The sequence below is a fragment of the Stomoxys calcitrans genome, chromosome 1 (genome assembly GCF_963082655.1).
Source record: "Stomoxys calcitrans chromosome 1, idStoCalc2.1, whole genome shotgun sequence".
Classification (NCBI taxonomy): Eukaryota; Metazoa; Arthropoda; class Insecta; order Diptera; family Muscidae; genus Stomoxys; species Stomoxys calcitrans.
In genome coordinates, this window is record NC_081552.1 from 246,056,417 (window position 1) to 246,073,394 (window position 16,978).

General features: G+C 37.6%; 2 protein-coding genes across 7 annotated transcripts in view; one reads left to right on the plus strand and one right to left on the minus strand.

Annotated features, from left to right (window-relative positions):
• The window catches only part of LOC106086948 (glycerol kinase), a 53,842-nt gene extending 42,853 nt beyond the window's left edge, over positions 1–10,989 (minus strand). The window contains exon 1 of the mRNA XM_013251779.2: positions 10,366–10,989. The gene's annotated coding sequence lies outside the window, so the exon portion shown is untranslated. The remainder of the gene's footprint in view (positions 1–10,365) is intronic.
• A 3,800-nt stretch (positions 10,990–14,789) lies between these two features.
• LOC106086939 (protein draper) overlaps positions 14,790–16,978 on the plus strand; it is a 100,545-nt gene continuing 98,356 nt past the window's right edge. For 2 of the 6 annotated variants that reach the window (XM_013251760.2, XM_013251761.2), the window contains exon 1: positions 15,124–15,794. The gene's annotated coding sequence lies outside the window, so the exon portion shown is untranslated. Of the gene's footprint in view, positions 14,892–15,013; positions 15,032–15,119; positions 15,795–16,978 lie in introns of those variants that run through there. The other 4 variants (XM_059371025.1, XM_059371026.1, XM_013251758.2 and 1 more) reach the window with 4 other exon arrangements.

A 16,978-nucleotide genomic window follows, 5' to 3' on the forward strand; every position in this document is an offset into this window, starting at 1 on the left:
GTCTATATGACAGCTATATCTTAATCTGGGCCGATTTATATGAAATTCAACAATAGTATTAAGAGTCAAAAGAAAATCCTTGCTGCGGAGTTTCGAGAGAATCGGTTAACAAATGGCCACTTTATTGCAATATTTCTCAAAATCGGACGAACATATATATGGCAGCTATATCTAAATCTGAACCGATTTCGGCCAAACTTCTCAGATATTGTGGTGGCCGTGTCGAGAAAAGCGTTGTGCAAAATGTTGGCAAGATTGGTTAATAAATGCACTTGCTGTGACTCTATAAGTAAAAATCAGTCGATATATATATGAGAGATATATCTAAATCTGAATCGATTTCCATGGAAATTCCAGTAATGTCGAGAGTCAAGAGAAAATCGTTTCTGCTAAAAATCGTGAGAATCGATTAACAAATGACCATTTAATTGCATTATTACTGCAAATCGGACGAACATATATATGGGAGCTATATCCAAATCTAGACCGTTTTTTTTCAATTTCAATAGGCTGTGTTTCTAGGCGAAAAAACATGACTGTACCAAATTTTAAGACAGTCGAATGAAAAATGCGACCTGTAGTTTGTACACAAATTAAAATGGACATACGGACAGGCGGAGAGACAGACAGACAGACGGATAAGCTAAATCGAATCAGAATGTGATTCTGAGTCCATCGAAATACTTATCAATGGGTCTGTCTCTCTTTCTTCTGGGTGTTGCAAACAAATGCACTAAGTTATAATACTCTGTAGCACAGTAGTAGTGTAGGATATACAAATCTGTATGAAAATTTATTTAAAGTTATGACCAAGAATCAGGTCATAGCATTAAATTAAACGTTTTAAACAACAACCTTTACAAAGCTTTTTGATCAGATTTATTCATGAAAACCACACATCTAAAAATCACCCTATATTACAAAACTTTCTTCATAAGATACTTTCTACCCATTTGAGAAGAGAACTTCAAGGATTGCCTATGAATTTAATTGAGGTATACTTTTAGGATGATCTCATTACCATACCATTGCAAACATAGTTGGTGTCTCCTCTTACAATGTTTTCCTTAAATTCCATTGAAAGGTTTTAAGTTCGATTAAATAATACTTGTTTCTTTAATTAAGCATTTAATTTAAGCGTACTTGCGGTAGATTGTTCAAATGTATCATCCTACCCTCCAATCGAAGTCACTGTACCTGTCACTCACTCTTACATGATTTCAGTATAGGTTAACGATACAAAAATTCAAAACAACTGTTTGTATACCATCGTATCTGATATTTGAAAGTGCTTTAGTATAGACGCCCATGTGCTTGTGTCAGTTTCTCATGTGATGACGAGCCCTCAATATTCGAATGCTGATTGGTTATTTTGCCATTAGACAAGTGTGTGTATCATATCACAAATGTTGCCAGATTATTGTTTTGCTAAATTGGCAACAATTTGTGAATTTGATGAATTTTCATACAAAATTACAAATCAAAATGAATTTTTATAGAATGTTTAGCTAAAAAAGCATCCGCGCGTTGAAAATATTGGGTAAAAGCTAATATTTGCGGTAAGAAAATACCAAATGGTCGCAAACGACACTAATTTGTCTACGTTGGAATTTGTTTACGATATGATAAATACCTGCAAGAATTTGTGACACATAAAATTTTTCCAACCTACCACCGTAGGATAGGGGGTATATTCATTTTGCCATTTCGTTTGCAACACATCGGAATATCAATTCCCGACCCTACAAAATATGTATATTTCGGATCGTCGTAAAATTTTGAGACGATTTAACGATTTCCGTGTGTCTATCCGTCTTTCCCTCCGTCTGTTGTAATCACTCTACAGCCTTCAAAAATTGAGATATTGAGCTGAAATTTGGCACAGATGGGTCTTTTTGATGCACGCTGGTTAAGTTGTTGAACGGGCCAAATCGGACTTTAATTGGATATGGCTGCTATATAGACCGATCTCTAGATAAAGGTTCTAATGCCCATAAATGCTTTATTTTTTATACGATTTTTTATTTTAAGCCTGACGACATCTGACCTAAATATGGTTTAGATTGGACTATATTAAGATATAGCTACCATATAGATCGATCTCCCGGTAAAGGGTCTGAAGCCCATAAAAGTTTAATTTTTTATCCGATTTCGCTGAAATTCGAAACAGTGAGTAGTTTAAGGCCTCACAACTTAGGAGGCAAATATGGTTCAAATCGGACTAAATTTAGATATAGCTGTAATATAGATCGATCTGCCGATCAAGGGTCTTAAGCCCATAAAAGCTTTATCTATTACCCGATTTCGCTGAAACTTGACACAGTGGATTATTTTAAGCCTCCCGAAATCTTACCTAAATATGGATTACATCGGACTATATTTAGATATAACTACCATATAGATCGATCTCCCGGTAAAGGTTCTGAAACCCATAAAAGCTTAATTTTTAACCGATAGCGCTGAAATTTGAAACAGTGAGTAGTTTTAGGCCTGTTAATATTCGACCGAAATTTGGTTCGGATCGGACTTTATTTAGATATAGCTGCCTTATAGGATCTCCCGATAAAGTCTGAAGCCCGTAAAAGCTCTATTTTTTAACCGATTTCGCTGAAATTCGAAACAGTTAGCAGTTCTAGGCCTCCCAATATAGGACCCAAGTATGCTTTAGATCGGACTATATTTAGATATAGCTATCATATAGACCGATCTGCTGATAAGGGGTCTGAAACCCATAACAGCTTTATTTATTACCCGATTTCGCTGAAATTTGAAACAGTGAGTTACTTTGAGACTCCCGACATCCGACCTAAATTTGGTTCAGATCGAACTATATTTGTGGCATATATTTCTGCAATTTGGCAATTTGGCTTAGATTGTTTCAGATTTTGATATAGCTGCCATACAGACCGATCTCTCGACTTAAGATTTTTGGCCTATAAAAGGCGCATTTAATGTCCGATCGCGCTGAAATTTGGGACAATGAGTTGTGTTAGGCTCTTCGACATCCTTCTTCAATTTGGCCCAGATCGGTCCAGGTTTGGATATAACTGCTATATAGACCGATCTCTCGATTTAAGGTTTTGGGCCCATAAAATGCGCATTTATTGTCCGATTTTGCCAAAATTTCGGACAGTGAGTTAAGTTAAGCCCCTCGACATACTTCTGCAATATGGCATCGATCGGTCAAGATTTGGATATAACTGCCATATAGACCGATCTCTCGATTTAAGGTTTTGGGCCCATAAAATGCGCATTTATTGTCCGATTTTGCCAAAACTTCGGACAGTGAGTTATGTTAAGCCCCTCGACATACTTCTGCAATATGGCATCGATCGGTCAAGATTTGGATATAGCTGCCATATAGACCGATCTCTCGATTTAAGGTTTTGAGCCCATAAAAGGCGCATTTATTGTCCGATCTCGCCGAAATTTGAGACAGTGAGTTAAGTTAAGCTCCTCGACATATTTCTGCAATTTGGCCTACATCGATCAAGATTTGCATATAGCTGCCATATAGACCGATCTCTCAATTCAAGATTTTGGGCCCATAAAAATGCGCTTTTATTGTCGGATGTCGCCGAAATTTGGGGCAGTGAGTTGTGTTAGGCTCTTCGACATTTTTCTGCTACTTTGCCCAAATCGGTCCAGATTTGGATATGGCTGCCATATAGACCGATATCTTGGCCCCATAAAAGGCGCATTTATAATCCAATTTCACTGAAATTTTACACATTGACTGATGTTAGGCTTTTCGACATCCGTGTCGTTATATGGACGAACTTAACGCCTTTTTTGTCATACTTACTTGTCATAAATATAATGAAAACATTTCATGAATAGTAAAATAGGGTTTCATAAATTTAGAAAATATAAGTATGAATTTCATTAATTTTTTTCTTAAATGTTATGAAAATGCTTTTGCATGTTACGAAAGTTTTTCATACATGTTATGAAAACTTTTCATAAACTCTATGTTTAATTTTCTTAAATCATATGACATGTTTCATTTATTTGAGATTTATGAAACCTGTTTCATATATGTTATGAAAAATTTCATTTGGACTTAATTAAACATGTTTTTCATAAAAGTTATGACAAAATCATTAATATCATGAACATTTTTCTTTCGGTGTAGTTCAAAATTAGATTTTCATTGACATTGAGTTGATTTCGTCGCATTGTGATGTTCATAAAAATCATCAGCCAATTTGATTAGAAAAAATTTTCTTTTAAACTTATTCCTCATAAAAACTTTTGTTAAATTTTCCTATCTAAAGAAAATTTCATAAAATTTGGATTTCCAAAAAATGTGCATAAAATATATAAAAATGTTTTTTTTTTTATTATTATGTTCAAAACAACATTTGTTCAAAAAATTTCGCTCATGAAAGTTTGTTTTCCAACTAGAATTATATTTTTAATATTTTTCCATAGAAAACATGGTACATGTGAGATATAAAAATAAAAAATTATACATACATACATACATTTATGAAAAATATGTTGTTCATTGTGAAAGAATCATAAAGAAAGAAATATTTCCGAATTCATATAGGATACTCGTATTAAGAGAACAAAAGATATTTTTTTTGTATTATTTGGGGGGCCAATACAAGTGTTTTTAGTATAAAAATACGTCAAAATGGATATATGTAATGCATATACATATTATGTATATATTTCGGTTTAACGTCTATAAAATTAAAAACAAAAAAAAAAGAAATTTAAAATTCTATGAATATTTTATACGCAAAACAGACAACACCAAGAAGGAGTGAACAATTCGTTGACCTTGACTTTGGGAATCTAGATACATATATCTGACATCCCCACGTTTGACTTTTATAGGTACATATACAAACATACATATATAAAAAGCAGAAGCATTAAATCATCTCTTGGATATCTTGAAAAAATATAGAAACGATTTTCTTTTCAAATATTGCGCGTTTTTCATTAAATTACGTCATACCACATTTGATATGTTTGTGGAGACAAAATCTATGTACATATGTTACAAGGTATTTAAAAAAATCAAAAAGAACGTTAACATGAACACAGTTCTATATAACAATTATTGGATAAAACAAATCAAAGTTTTCTTTTTCTCCAAAAAGAAAAATTCGCCTTCGAAAATCCCATTAAGATACAGCAAATTTGCCCATGAACATGCCATTAAGGAACGGCGAGTGCTTTCCAAATGTCAGCTCAATGATGGAAGCCACTCTTCTATAGTGAACCAAAGAACGACATCACTTTTTTAGAAGTTTAACATGGATGTCGACCTTACAAAATTTACAAACATTAGAGAAGAATATTTCTGAAATGTTCGTCAGGGTGCGAACCCAGGTTTTCAGCTTATGATTATTTTAGCCTTTATGAATCTACCCACCCTTATGGACAAGGCTAAAAGGAGCATTCTATGGAAGACAGGGCATCTACCAGTCGACGAGGAACTACAACTATTTAAAGTCGAAGCCAAGCCATCGAAAGCTTTGGGCCTTATTTAGGAGTCCAATACCTGGCGGACGACCTCTATATATCTATCTATCTCCAGCATAGTAACACCTGTGGTGTGGAAAATGGGTCGGGTCGTTCCTATTCTTAAAAACCCGGCAAACATGCCGAACAAAGAGAGTCATATAGACCCATCTCCCTCCTACACAGAGAGATTTTTCCTTCATAAATTGAATGATCGGATTTCATAACCTTTTTGTTCATAAATAATATGAAAAGTTTTATTATATTAATAAAAAAATTCATAAATGTTATGATCATTCTTAAAGCAAGAAAATGTATGAGTATGATCGTTTATGAACAAAGTTCTTATATTTATGAAATTCTGTTTCATACATGTAAAGAAAATTTACATAATTAAAATTATGTTATATGGAAATATGTTCACTTAGGTATACAATAAAAATTGTCTCATCTAGGATAATTTGATGGAGGAAATTTTCCCAAGTCAAGTTTAAGTTTACACTTGACTTTGCAGTGAAGTGTAACAAGTAAAAAGACGTTAAGTTCGGCCGGGTCGAACTTTGGATACCAACCACCTGGGGTATATATGTAAACCACCTTTCGTCATAATCCGGTGAAAAATGCATAATTTATGCCCCCATAGCAGCTATATTGAAATATGGTCCGATTTGGACCAAATTCGACACGGACCAAAAATGGTCTAATAAATACAAGTCATTATTCAATTTTATAGAACAAATATTGGTTTTTTGGTAGCACTATCCAATTATAGACCGATCTGAACCATATACGATACGAACGTTAAAAAACCTAACACAACTCACTGTCCCAAATTTTGGCGAAATCGGACAATAAATCTGTCTTTTATAGGCTCAAAACCTTAAATCGAGAGATAGGTCTACATGGCAGCTATATCCAAATTTGGACCGATCTGTGCCATATTGCAGAAGTATGTCGCGGGGCTTAACATAACTCACTGTCCCAAATTTGGGCGAAATCAAACAATAAATGTGCCAAGATTCCAAAGATTCCAAGATCCAAATCTGGACTGATCTGAGCCAAATTAAAGAAGATTGTCGGCGAAATTGGACAATGAATGCGCCTTTTATGGGCCCAAGAGCTTAAATCGAGAGATGGGTCTATATGGCAGATATATTCAAATCTAACCCGATCTGTGACACGTTACAGGAAGATATCGAGGGGCCTAACTTAACTCAGTGTGTCAAATTTCGGCGACATCGGATAATAAATGCGTCTTTTATGGGCCCAAAACCAACATTGTCCTGGCTGATTGATTAGGTCAGTCAAACCCCTCGCCAATAACATCATCAAGTGGATTGTGAACTACATGTGCGGCCTACAGTCACACGTAGAGTTTAGAAACTCGAAGTCAAAGCCGCGTAGAGCTAAACAAGGGGTTCCACAGGGGTGTGTTCTCTCCCCGCTCCTGTTTAACCTCTATCTGTGTACACACACCCCACCACCGACTGGGGTTAAGATAATCATACGCGGATCACTGCTTTGTTCTAGCGTAGGGGAACATCCATGAGCTGTGTAAACTAATAAACATGTATCTCCAAGATCTGGTGGATTTTTTTCAAGAGTCCCAACTTGAAAAATTGCAGAACTTTAGTCAATAGACAAAGAATTCCGACCGTAAATCATCCGAAGATACTAGGAGTGACCTTCGACAGCCGCTTTACTTCGTCAGCCCATGCTACTACTTTGTTAGATGAGGCACGAAACTGAAATCTTTGGCAGCCAGCACTTGGGGTATGAACAAAGAGATGTTAATAGCCCGTTAGATAGAGGGAGTGAGCCGTACCGTACACTATGGAGAAACCTACGGACCTGCAGGCCTACAGAAGAAACAAACATTGATCGTCTACACGAGGAGAACAAGATCCTTAAAGTCAAATAACTGCCCTCGTAACAGTATATCCTGAGCTGCTCCCAGGAGATTCACCTGAATTTCCAACTCACTGAATTAGAACACCTCCGAAACATGTCTGGAGGAATATGTGGATGTCAAGAGACGAGATCCAACAACCCATCATCGATCCACTCACAACCTCCTCATACAGAACGGGCTTGCAGTATATTCACCAGGATACTACAACCAGCCGAATATAGTTAGGCGCCCACAACATAGCAGATGATGAGAAGGTACTACATGGGAAAACCAGAGCTTCTCTAGCCCATTTAAGATCCGAATGGTGTAGCAAACTGTATTCACATCTCTCAAGGTGATACGATACCATATCCAATTTCTGCCCTGTATGCTACACAGAACCCCATGACACCATAATCATCTAAGGCGTTGGGCCCCGACGGAATCTCTACATTGATGTTGGAGAACCTGAATTCACCTGGAGTTAAGTACCTTACTACTGTCCTCAATCTGTCCTTGAACACTCTTATAGTTCCCGATGTCTGGAAAATGGGCAGAGTGATCCCGCCACGGAAGCCTGGAAAGGACCCGAGTTTGGAGGAGTCGTACAAACCGATCTCGCTTCTCTCACCAGTAGCAAAGACGCTTGAGGCATTACTCCTCCCGAGCCTCGTAGGAGAATTTCCATTCGCCGAGCATCAACATGGATTTCGAAGATAGCACATAGCACAACAACTGCTTTGCATGCCATCACCGCACACATTTGCCGTGGCTTCAATCAGCCCAGGCCTATCCTATCACGACGGTCCTCGTGGCACTGGACCTATTGAAGGCGTTCGACACGGTCAGCCATGTCAAATTATCGTCCCTCCAGCCAGGCTTGAAACGCTGGGTCGCGAATTATCTGCCAGTCATTTGTGGAATTTAGGCATAAGAAGTCGAAGCACCTTAGAGTGAAACAGGGAGTTCCCCAAGGTGGAGTGATATCTCTGGCACTGTTTAACCTCTAACTATCCTCCATTCCACCCCCTCCAGACGGCATAGAGATCGTATCATAGGCGGACGATTGTACGATCAAGGCATCAGGCCCCCCACCGATAGTTGACTTCAGCGATAGGTTGAACGTCTACCTCAACGAACTTGCCTCATATTTCGCTGCAAAAAATCTGAAGATATCTGCCACCAAATCTTTAGCCACATTATTCACTACAAATACGCTTGGGGTAAATGCCGAGCTGACTGTGACGGTCGTTGGAGAAATGTCCCAAAATACTTGGCATCACATTTGACAGCTCTTACACATTCTCCCCACATGCCACAGCAATCTGCGATAAAGTCAAAAGTACAAACAAGGTCCTCAAGTCACTAGCCGGCAGCACTTGGGGTGCAGACTAAGAAACCTTGTTGGCCACGTACAAAGCAATTGGCCTGTCTATGGTAAGTTATGCAGCGCCAGTGTGATCTCGTCAACTTTGTGACAAGCAGTGGAATAATATTCAGATCGGGCAGAATTCCGCCCTCCGAACTGCGACGGGCTGTCTCCTCAATTCTCATGTGGACCACCTCCATCAGGAGACAAAGATCCTAGCAGTGCGAAGACATGACTACATGCTGTCTCAGCGATACCTTTTGGGCTGTTATCGCAAAGACCATCCAAATCATCATCTTGTGGATAGATATCCACCGCCCAGAAGCCCAGAAGGTAGATTTACATGATCTAGAGCGGAGGTTCTGCGTTACAAGAGAGAACCTGTAGATCAAGCGGCATATCAAGCAGGTCTAGACTGCATTCTTGCAGACACGGTAGCAGATGCGGTAAATGGCTAACGGGTGAATGTAGTCCTTGGAGAACGTTCGCCTCCACATTGCACCTAAAGAAATTGACCTCCCTCGGCAAACCAGAGTAGTTCTGGCTCGATTACTTTCCGGCAGATGCAACCACCTCAACTCTTACAGAGCAAGCATTAATGCCGACGTGCAAGATGTATGTCACGATTGTAACCAGGGACCGTACGATACACGTCACCTGTTTAACTGCCCAGCCAGACCCACTCGACTCAGACCCAGATCCCTGTGGACGCACCCCATCTTAGTTGCAGAGTTTCTGGGTCTTGACACTCGACAGAATCAAGCAGACGAAAGATTGAGCACAAAAAACTTACATGCCCGGAAAAACCTACTGCAGAGTCACTATGGACCATGTCACTAAACAATAAATGTGCAATAAATTCCCACACATTGGGAATTTACAGGATTAATACCCAATGTTTGGGAATTTCTAGGGCGTCCAATTCATCGGGGTTGCCTTTACACTTTTCTAAAATCACCTGGAGGCTTGCAAGTTTCCAACACACTGTGAAGATTGTCAGGCAATTAACAAAACATTTGTTATCGCTGGCAGTGGTTTAACCAACATTCAAGAGCCGGTCATAGAACCTAGACATTCTACGAGAACGGCGTCCAAGCTCATTCAAAAGATAAGCCGAACGCCATACGACTCAACACTACCAATTAGTGACGAATAGCTTTGCAATCGTGCTTTATAGGCAAATTTTTCAAAGTCCAATTTGCACATACCCTGTAATTATTCATTACAAAGTTTACAACAGAATTGTTAAAAAACAAAAACACAACAGCCCTTTGTGATAAGAAGCAAAGCGTTTGCTTTAGTCAATGGTGTAAAATAAGATGACCTTTCGAGTAGAGACCCAAGACCATATCGGTCAGGCAGACCGGTCTATGTGTACTCATTCATTTGTTCGTTTTCTTGTTGACTTATTTTTATCCCTTACGAGCTCTTGAGTTTTTTTTTTTTCTTTTCAGATTTTTCCAGCATGCTGTTTCCCACACCGAAAAAAGACATCTTCAAGTGGCAATGAAAAAATTCCATGGCCCCTACCCCTGTGCCTAAGACATCCAATAAAGAGGGGTTGGCTTATAAATTTGATTTAAAACATTATACACATCAACAATGCGAAAGCTTATGGACTCACCTCCAATAAAGTTATTTGAGTGCCCGTTGATTTTTATTAGCCGCTTTTATTATTTGTTTATATTTGTTTTTGTTGTTGGTTTTTTAATGCCTCGATTTGTTGTATACTTTGTACTTGTTTTTTTTTTATTTTCACACTATCCCTTTATCCCGGGGTTTTGATTTACCATTCACCACCTTGTTCGTTGAGTGTTTATTCAGTGGGTGGGTGTACTTGTTAAGTGGGGTAGGTTGCGGGTGGGTGGCGTGCGTTAGTGTTCAAATGTGTGATGCTGTTGTGACGTAATAGGACGAGCCCACCTTTTCCCGGTGTATCTATAGAGTATATACAGAATACTGATAGAGTGAGTACAGTAGCACTAGTTTCACAATTATTTTGTTATTGCCTGCCAATTCAACATGCCACTCTCATCACTATTTAAGGTCACCGTCTTGGTTATGCCTTTATGTCATTGCCTTAAAAAAAAAACTATTTTAACACTTTTTCGTGGTAGCTTCTTAAAGTATGCACTCTATTCTTTATATTTGTTAAAATATTTACACGCTGCCGAGAAGTTTTATTTAATAATATTGCAATAATACAGCATGAGATTATCTGAATTTCTGTTGAAACTCTGCTGCCCACCAACATGCTACTGCTCACTGCATACACTCACACATATATACTCATGTGTACATTTAAAACAGCTGTTTAGCAAGTCAAGCCATGTTGCCAGATGGTTAGTAGCAATGCCAGATGAGTAGAGATGGGAATTTTACCGGGTAAATTCCCAATGCTTATGTTGCTATCACACACGGTATGTGCATCTGTCACTTTCCCTAACCAAGAAGGATTTAATAAGGTGGCCAACAGCCTTTCTATTTAATTATTGTTTAAGGCTGGTACTACGTTTTTTTTTGGGGAAAATGTCCGAAAATCGTTCTTTCAGTGGTCCAACAATATTACCATATTTGACTTTTTTGGGTTTCTTCTTTCGATAGAAATCAATATGGCACCAATCAGCTGCTTACGTGCATGTGAACACGCAAATGCGAGTGTGTGGACCGTACTAAAATTCATATATGTTGTTACAATTTCAAATAAAACCCACCCTTTCGAAGTTAAGCTGAGTATTCTGTTCAGTTTTTCAAGCGGAATGCTGTCAAACTCCATATAGAAAAAAACGTCGGCGAAACGTAGGCGGAAAAGTAGTACTCGGTTTATAGTGAGGAAAATGGCAAAAAATTATTATAGTGGCAACACTCCAAACTATTAGCGGCATTTTTGAATGGTACGTTTTTCTTTACTTATTTGAGAAAAAATATATAAAATAGAGAAAACAATAAATGCAGGTAATGAAACGTTTTTTAAAAATTTCAGCGCCTATTCCGAAAGCAGAATAGAATACCAACCCTAAGGCTGGTACTACGTTTTTTTGGGAAAAAAATTCGAAAATAGTTCTTTCGGTGGTCTGACAAGGTTACCACATTTGAATTTTTTGGGTTTCTTTGTCTAAAATGTTGCCACGTACATAAAAAAATTAATATGACACCAATCAGCTGCTTACGTGCATGTGAACACGCAAATGGGAGCGTGTGGACGGTACTCAAATTCATATATGCTGTTACAATTTCAAACAAAACCCACCTCACAAAACTACTAAAAAAAGAAACGAATGCATAGGTTTTATAGTTTTTCACTGGTATAAGTTAATTAATCACAACTTTCCAAAAGACTTTGCCAGCATCTTCCACATGTATCAAAATAATCTTGTTATAATTGCAAGGTTGATTAATAAAGGTGGTCTCACGCGAAAAGCTGAAAACAGCCGTCCAGTTTGATGGTATTAAGATGTCAGTTCTGTGTTTACATTCACCGCTATGACTGAATTAATTATTAGACTTGTTTCATTTGTACAACAACATAACAAAACCATATGGTAGATTCGCCATCTTATCATCAAGCTGATCGAGATTTTCCCAACACAAACAAAGAAATTTGTGTACGTGTGCAGAAAGTGTGCGTACATGAGCAGAGACGGATTAAAAAAGGTGGTCTCACGCGAGCAGCTGTTACCAGCCGGCCAGACTTGACAGTATTAAGATGTTAGACTTTTATTGGGATTCTCCTTGTTGCTATCTTCTTTCTTGCATACTCTCTGCTCAAGTACGCTCACGTATATACACACGCACAAAAATTTGTTTGCACGTGTTGGCAAAACGTCGATCAGCTTGATGACAAGATGGCAAGATTGCACCATATGATTTGTGGTTGTTGTACACATGAGACCACCTGTAATTGTTTCGCCTTGATGCGAGAAAGAAGATAACAACAAAGAGAAAGCTAACAAAAATCTGATATCTTAATACCGTCAAAACTGGCCGGCTGTTTGCGTGAAACCACCTTTTAAAATTCGCCTTGATTCACAGCAAACAGCCCCATTTTTTGAATATTTTCGTATTTGTGTTTCCCTTTTTCTCATTTTACCTGCACACGTGCACACATATGAGCGCAAGTTTTGTTGGTTGTGTTGAGAATAATGCTATCTTTGAAATGACATCTTGATGACGAGATGGCGCCATCTGTATTTGTGGTGGCACCATATATATTTGTGGTTGTTGTAGAAATGAGACCACTTTTAACCCCGTTTACATTGCTCATTAAATCTGGATTTAAGGCTCTCGTCAGCTGATTTTATAAAGGGAAAACAGATGATCGAGCCACTAAATTCGGATTTAAAGAGCGATGTAAACGGGGTTTTTAATTGTCTCGCAATGTTAAATTAAACAATGGTTATTACTTCGTACAGATTTATTGCAATAGCTTGTAATGAAAGAAACTTTTTTCTGGGATGGGGGTATACTAATCTAGTCATTCCGTTTGTAACACCTCGAAACATTGATCTAGGACCCTATAAAGTTTATATATTCTTCATCGTAAATCGAACAAGCCATGTCCGGCTGTCTGTCGAAATCACGATAGCGGTCGAACGCGTAAAGCTAGCCGCTTAAAATTTTGCACAGATACTTAATATTGATGTAGGTCGTTGGGGATTGCAAACGGGCCACATCGGTTCTGATTTGGATATAGCTCCCATATAAATCGGACTTCCGATTTGACTTTTTGAGCCTTTAAAAGCTGCAATTTTTGTCCGACTTGGCTGAAATAGTGTTCTCCTTTGACTTCCAACAACTATGCGAAATACGGTTCAAATCGGACCATATAACCTGATATAGCTCCCATATAAACCGAACATGAATGAAATCGGTAAGTTTTTATATCCACCATCATTTCCGACTCTATAAAGTATATATATTCTTGATCAGCGTAAAAATCTAAGACCGATCTCTAGATTTAAGGTTTTGGGCCTATAAAGGTCGGATTTATTGTCCGATGTTGCCAAAATTTGGGACAGTGCGTTTTGTTGGGCTCTTCGATATTCTTCTTCAATTTGGCTTGGATCGGTACAGATTTGGATATAGATGCCATATAGACCGATCTCTTGATTTAAGTTCTGGGGCCCATAAAAGGCGCATATATTGTCCGATTTCGAAACTTAGGACATTGAGTTGTGTTAGGCTCTTCGACATTTTTCTGCAACTTGGCCCAAAAGGGTTCAGATTTGGATAAAGCTGCCATATAGACCGATATCTCGATTAAAAGTTTTGGCCACATAAAGGCACATTTATAATCCGATTTCACTGAAATTTGACACAGTGCCTTATGTTAGTCTTTTCGACATCCCTGTCGTATATGGTTCAGTTTGGTTTATTTGTAGATATAGTAACTAAAATGATCAATATTTTGTTATACACAATTGAACAGGGACTTGTTGTTTTGACAACAGGGTGATGCAAAACAACAAAATAAATTATTTTGGGAACAAAATCAAAAATAATTACTTTGTTGTTTTGCATCACCCTGTTTTTTCAGCTATCGAAAGTTGCTGAAAATTACTGTCGTCAGCACATGGTACAATTAAAAGGTAGTGTCATTAGCACAACAACGCAACTCTACCCCCAAAGATACAACCTTGAGTGGCAAATGCCGTAAAGTGAAATGTCAATGTGGTTTAGCTTTGTGTTACAACTTATCTTCTTCAAATGTGATTTATTTTCGCATTTTCATCATTATAACACTGTTTTGTGGCTTATGTGTGGAATATCGGATCAAATAGAACATCCCTTCGAGATGTTTAGAAAAAATCACAGCTGTGTTATCAAGCCTTTGACATTTAGATTTACTAGAAAATCAAAACAAATAGAAAAAAAATTTACTCAGCTGTTCGCATGACCTCACCCTATAAGTACACCCTGTCGTCGGTGTTTAAATATTAGATGTGTAAGTACTCGTTAACCGTTACTCTTCCTATGTTGACATTTGCTCTCATTCGTAACAACAGTGAGAGTGACAATTGTTTGTGGTGAATGGGAATATTCATTGAATCGAAAGTACCATTGTGAAGAGCACAGTTCACAGTTCCGCGGTATACGTTGGCATATTATAATTTAATTTACGGATTAGTGGAATTAATAAATATTTGAATAGTAATAAAAATATAAATTTTAATAAAAAAAAACCATTTTTAAGTATGTGGATGAAATAAAATAAAAAACGTAATCTATTTGTTATACACAAATCGATGCGTATAGAAGTGTTAAAAACATAGATTAAATATAATTTGAGTGTGTGTGTAATATCTATTTTTGAGTGCTTTTAGTTAAATGGTTAATTAATAAGTCGTTTATGTGACGTTAGTGTTATTGCTTTTAACAACTTTTGCCACCATTTTCATAGTCATCATCTTCATCAAGAAAGGAAATTGAAATTTCACCATAACGAACCAGTTTTGTTGGCTGTGTACTGATGTTATTTCTTTGGTGCAAATCGTTAAAGCAGACAAATATAAATATTTGTGATTTTACCAAGAATTGAGCGAAATATTTTTGTTTACTTTTTGTTTTGGAAATTTCGTGTTAATTAAGTTTGGGTGTGTTGGTAGTGTATTGAGCTCATAATGAATGTAGTAGGAATTTTGGTGTTGTTGTTCTAATAGTGAACGAGTGCTCGTTTTTGCAAGTGTACCAAAAATAAAAAGAAGTAACAACTACGTCAAATTTACCGATGTGATGTGGATGCTGTAATCAACAAAAATAAATGAATGAAAAATTAAAGATGAATCAAAACAAACGCAAATGTATTGAAAAATAGCAACCATTTCGATATTTATACTAGTCAAGTGTTTAATAAAAGCTTTTTTTTCTTAATACATATTTTTGTATTCCCCCTGTTCTTCCTGCGTATTTAGTGGTTTGGTAAAACGAAACGCTGCTAAAAGTGTCTTAAAGTCGGTGGAAAAAGTGAAAAAACAAGTCATAAAATAAACTGCAAAAGCTATCAACACATTGAAACACACACACACGCAGCCAAATACACGCCAACCCAGCAAGGTGAGTTAAGTTTCAAACATTGTGCATTTTCAACAACATCATAAATTAAAAAAAAAACTACAGGGCTGCCACAAGCCGTTATTTTCGTTACACTTTAATTTTAGCAAAATCGATAATAGCCTTTGATGAATTGCAAGCCGATTATTTCATTGATAGGAACCGGAGTTTTGACTAGGTTAGGTGTTTGGCCGAAAAGAGGGATGGATATACACCTCAGCCAGTAATCTTCTTCTTGTGCGTTCTAAATATTAAAAGAAATTTTGAATTGTTTTTTATACCCCGCCCTAAGTTGGTTCTTGTATGGTAAGGGGTGGCGTCCCGGTAGCCGAGTTGGCAGCGTGCTTGGAATACCATTGCAGGGGTCATGGGTTCGATTCCCGCCAGAAGCCTTTATCTGTCGCTAATGTGGTACCACAATGAACTTAAAAAGGAATTGTCTTAGTGAGTCTGTAAAGGACTGCCCTCCTAAGTGCCGTTGTCGGTTTTGGATTTTTTATACCAACTATCATAGAATGAAGGTATATTAATTTTGGAATTCTGTTTGCAACACACCGAAATTTCTACTCACGGCTCCAGCTTGTACAAGGTAGCTGACACGAAGTGTTGCCAAGTCCACACTGTGACACTTAGTGTTAAGATATGCGTGATAGAATTTTAGCATAATACTGTAATTGTTGTTGTTGTAGCTGTGTGTTATACACTGAGGCGGCAGCCCTTGCCGATGAAGAACTCCAGTGTATTTGTTGTTGTAGCAGTGTGTTATCCGGTACGTAAAACCGGCTGCCATGGGATTGAAGTGTAATTGTGGGCAAAACTGTATTTTACGAGGTAGTTTGCAAAAAATCTAATTTTTTGCATCCCCCCTAATTTCGACCCTAGAAATCCGAATATGAAGTCAGTTTTTAGGGCTCGGGCTCGTGGACTCCCCTAGGGGCCAAAATTTTTTCATTTTTTTGTAAATATGTATTTGTTTTAATTTAGAGTCCTTCTAGAGCTTAATTTCTTGCATATTCGTAATCTAATCGTTCATACCTTTAATTTGAACCCTTATTGCCGAGGTTTAAGAGGGTTCCGAATTCTCAAGAGCCCGTAGGTTCTTCCCAAAATTATGAACCTTTGTATGCATATTCGTAATCTATTAATCATTACCTTCTGAGCCAAATTGAAGAAGAATGTTGAAGGGC